The following is a 5,118-nucleotide window of genomic DNA, read 5'->3' as shown; positions in this document are numbered from 1 at the left end:
ACTTTGAAACATAGGTTAAAGACCAAAAAGGGTTAATTAGTGTAGGAAACAATTATGGTAAGTGTGTTAGGCAGTTGGTAAGACACTCGCGAAAGAGTTGCCTTAAAACTCATAATGGTTAATTTATTAAAAATGGTGGAGCCGAGGGTACTCGAGTGACTTAAGAGAATCAGTAAGCGCAAAACAAGCGTTAGAGTCTAAGTTAGTTAAAGTATAGATTTACAAGTGACTTTGGTTTAATTCCAACTTACTTGTTGTTTATAGGTTAACAGACTCGTCCCGAGCCTTTTATCACCCCCAGTCGCTCATGCAAGTTTTCTACCCGTTATAACTGTTGTTGTGATGTATATGTGTATATGCATGATCTTGCGATAAATGCATATTTGTTATTAGCAAATTCTTGCGATATATTGTAGCATGTGATATGGTACATATGCATGCCTGTTTCGTATTCTTTCCATATATATCTGTTGGTTCAGTTGATAATACCTATGCTAGAGAATAGCGGTAATTTGCATATACCCTTAGTATAGGGACCCAAAGGTGAAAACATTTTCTAAAACCGGGAGTCGAGGATCCCGAGTAGATTTTATATATATATATTTATATATATATGGTTATAGTTTTCACAACTATTAATCGAATAAGGGTTATTCGATAACTTTATATTATTTATTGAATATTATTTCGAATATTCATTCGAGGGCTTATGACTCCTTTTATTTTATTAATTGAATATTATTTGAATATTCATTTGAGGATGTATATCTCCTTTATTTTATTTAATGAATATTATTTATAATATTCATTCGAGGTATTATGACTCCGCTTATTACTGAAATATATTCTTTATTTTATTAAAGAATAAGGTGTCAATAATCAAACTTATTTCGATTATTCAAATAAAGATAGTACTTTCATATAAGTATATCTTTGGTTATTTAATATCCATTTCAAGTATAAGTTTTAAAACTTCTACTTCGATTATTTTTATAACGATTATCTTTATGAGAATATTATTTAAATAATAATATTCAAATATTTTCTAATATATCGGGACTGATTTATTTTAATAAATCAGCAGTACTCCAAACATTCTTAAAAATGTTTTCGAGTCTTCAAAATGATTTTTAAAGTTAGAGTGGACCCCAAAACTCATTTTTTTTATATTTAAGATCTTCCTTTCAAAGGGGATTTAAATACTCGCTCAAAACCTGGGAGATCCAGCTCTGTGGTGCATTTTACATTCGCAACGTGGTTGCTGTTTTGAGAAAATAAATGAATTGATTACTTACCTAACATTCGGGAAGTAAGCCCATCTAATTGAGTCGGCATAAGCGACAGGCCGGGGTACGGTCTATCAAAGTGTAAGTGGCTGGGTGGCAGTCCATCAACGCGTAAGAGGCCGGGTGGCGGTCCAGCACAAGGTCCTTATGTGGCCAGGGTGATGACCGGTGGAGGATTCATCCATCTACTAGTAGAAAAGGTTACTTATTGGTATCTTTGCCTGATCAGCAAGATATCGGGTTTATGCCAAAATTCTTTTCCTTTCCAAAATTCATTGGATGTTACAAACTCTGTTCATACTTTACATAACAGAGGTTCCAGGAAATGTTTAAGAGATATATATGTGGATATATATCGGGACTAAATAAAGTATCTCGTAACTTTATTTCATTCAATAATATTTCAAAGATTGAATCTATTCAAGTCTTAACTTGTGGTCTCATCTATGGGATGACCTTTTTTAAACCTATAATACTTTGAACACTGGGAGTTCAAGTAGCCTTATAAATGATATAAGTATAGTGAAGTATTTGGTAACTTCATCTTCCTTTAAGCTTATATCCAGTAAGTAATTATCTTACTTTTGATAAAGGTTTTCAGTAAGTTATCTATTAGATACTTGCATTATTGATTACACTATATATTATCTTGCGAGCTGTAATGCTCACTCTTGCTTTATTTCTTCATCACACAACAACAGTTAGGAAGGATGGCCAGACTCCAGCAGACCCAGCGCAAGAGCGTGGGAAGCGCCCCGCGCCTTCCCGTTGAGATCATAGCTGCTATAGCTGCAGAGGTAGATCTATCTGTAGATCAGACCATCTACTTTTGAGAATCAATTATGTATAATTATAACTTGTGGCAGATAATGGCAATTAATTGTAAACTTATTAAGTAATCATTTTGGGTTGTAATAACTTTTAAATTATGGATTCAAAGACTTGTACTTATTTCAATTTCATCTCTGAGACTATAACGGGTTGTGGTGTGTGTTAGTGTGGGGTCACAACATAAGGTTATTTATTATTAATTAAGTGAAGTGATATTGTGGAAAGAAAGACCGTGACGACCCGGATCCCCGACCCCGGATCTGGGGGTGTTACAAAAGTGATCCTTCCTCGTGGCCTTGTTCAACTTTCTGTAATCCATGCATACTCTCCATACTGTGACTGTTCGAGTGGGGATGAGCTCATTCTTCTCATTTGCTACCACAGTGATACCTCCTTTCTTAGGTACACATTGTATGGGGCTCACCCAAGAACTGTCAGAAATAGGATAAATGATTCCTGCATCCAGCCACTTCAGAATTTCTTTCTTCACCACCTCTTTCATGATAGGATTAAGTCTGCGCTGTTGCTCAACAGTCGGCTTACTACCCTCCTCTAGCAGAATCTTATGCATGCAATATGAAGGGCTAATCCCTTTGATGTCTGCTATGGTCCATCCAATAGCTGATTTGAATTCTCTCAAGATCCTTAAGAGCTTGTCCTCCTCACTACCTGAAAGGTCAGATGCAATAATGACAGGTAAAGTAGATGCATCACCTAAAAAAGCATACCTCAAGTGTTCAGGCAATGGCTTAAAGTCCAAGGTGGGTGCTTCCTCAATTGATGGTTGGAGCTTTCCTTCAACATTTTTGAGGTCAGAAGTACCAAGAGATTCAAATGACATTTCTAGCTTTCGCTTCCAGGGAGAAGCATTAAGATATTGTAATTGCTCATTGCCATCCTCATCATCACTGTCAAAATCCCCCACTAAGGCCTTCTCTAATGCATCAGACATTAGCATATGATCGAGTTCTGAAGTAACTGCAGAATCAATCACATCCACTTTTAAGCACTCTTCATCTTCTGTAGGGAATTTCATTGCTTTGAATACATTGAATGTCACATCCTGATCCTGCACCCGCATAGTACGTTCACCTTTCTGCACATCTATCAAGGTATGACCGGTAGCCAATAAAGGTCTTCCCAAGATTATGGGAATCTTTTTATCTTCCTCGAAATCTAGAATAACAAAGTCGGCAGGAAAGAAGAGCTTATCCACCTTCACTAGCACATCCTCCACTATGCCTCTTGGGTAAGTAATAGAACGATCACCCAATTGTAGAGACATGTAGGTGGGCTTTGGATCAGGCAAATCCAACTTTTTAAAGATTGACAACGGCATCTGATTGATGCTTGCTCCCAAATCGCAAAGGCACCTGTCAAAAGGCAACTTGCCAATGGTGCAACGAATGGTGAAGCTATCTGGATCTTTAAGCTTTGGAGGTAACTTTTGCTGCAGCACAACACTGCATTCTTCCATTAGAGCAACGGTCTCAAGGTTATCCAGGTTCACCTTCCTTGAAAGAATACTCTTCATAAACCTCGCATAACTAGGCATTTTCTCCAGAGCCTCAGCGAAAGGTATATTGATGTGAAGTTTCTTGAACACCTCCAGAAACTTACTGAACTTCTTATCCAGCTTTTGTTGTTGCAATCTCTTAGAGAAAGGTGGTGGAGGATAGAGCTGTTTCTCCCCTATATTACCCTCAGGCAGAGTGTGTTCAACAGTAGTCTTCCTGGGTTCCACCGCTTTCTCCTTTTGCTTAGCTTCTTTATCTCCAACTTCAACTTCCCCTTCTTTTGCTTTTTCAGCATCAACAACCTTTCCAGACCTTAAGGTAATAGCCTTGACTTGCTCTTTAGCTTCCTTCCTGCCTGGCACTTCAGTGTCACTGGGAAGTGTGCCAGGTTGATGATTTAGCACTGTATTGGCTATTTGACCAATTTGATTTTCCAAGGTCTTGATCGACACCGCCTGACTCTTGCACAACAGCTTAAGTTCCTCAAAATCAGCACTAGTGGGTGCAGCTGCACCTCCCTGTTGAGGATATGATTGCCTTTGAGCATATTACTGCAGTTGCTGGAATCCAGGTGGATTGAACTGCTTACTCACACCTTGCTGATATGGTTGCTGAATAGCATTCTGATTATTACCCCAGCTGAAATTTGGATGATTTCTGTTGTTAGGATGATAAGTAGCTGGCACAGGCTGCTGTTGTCGGTGATAATTGTTGACATACTAAACAGATTCGTTAACAAGAGAACACTGATCCGTAGCATGAGAACCTGCACAAAGCTCACAGACCATAGCTATCTGATTGACTCCATAGGTGGCTAAAGAATCGACCTTCATAGACAGCGCTTGGAGCTGCGCTGCAATAGCGGTGGATGCATCGACTTCCAGAATACCTGCTACCTTCCCAGGTATCATCCTTTGAGTTGGGTTTTGATGCTCATTTGCAGCCATAGTCTCAATAAGATTATAAGCCTCAGTATAGCTTTTGGCCCACAAGGCTCTTCCAGCTGCTGCATCGAGCATGGGCCGAGATTGGGCCCCTAAACCATTATAGAAACCAGTGATCACCATTCAATCGGGCATTCCATGATGTGGACACATTCTCAACATTTCCTTGTAGCGCTCCCAAGCTTCGCACATAGATTCTGTAGGTTGCTGCGCAAATTGAGTAAGAGCACTCCTTATAGCAGCAGTCTTTGCCATTGGATAAAACTTCACCAGAAACTTTTACGCAAGATCTTGCCAAATAGTGATGGACCCAGCTGGTTCAGAATGTAACCAGTCCTTAGCTTTATCCCTCAGAGAGAATGGGAAAAGCCTCAGCTTGATAGTCTCATCAGTCACACCATTGTATTTGAAAGTACTACAAATCTCGACAAAATTCCTTATGTGCGTGTTGGGGTCTTCAGTCGCAGCACCTCCAAAAGAAACAGAATTCTGCACCATCTGAATAGTGCCCGGCTTGATTTCAAAGGTGTTAGCTTGGAT

At 39.0% G+C, this 5,118-nt stretch overlaps 1 non-coding gene across 1 annotated transcript; it reads left to right on the top strand.

The window, feature by feature from the left end:
* The first annotated feature begins 4,711 nt into the window (after nucleotides 1-4,711).
* LOC141681422 (small nucleolar RNA R71) lies at nucleotides 4,712-4,818 on the top strand. Its single transcript, XR_012558857.1, has one exon. It is a non-coding gene; the product is annotated as a small nucleolar RNA R71 (small nucleolar RNA).
* The last annotated feature ends 300 nt before the right edge of the window (nucleotides 4,819-5,118 follow it).

Source organism: Apium graveolens, chromosome 8, assembly GCF_009905375.1.
Source record: "Apium graveolens cultivar Ventura chromosome 8, ASM990537v1, whole genome shotgun sequence".
Lineage (NCBI taxonomy): Eukaryota > Viridiplantae > Streptophyta > Magnoliopsida > Apiales > Apiaceae > Apium > Apium graveolens.
This window is presented reverse-complemented; position numbering and strand designations above follow the sequence as displayed.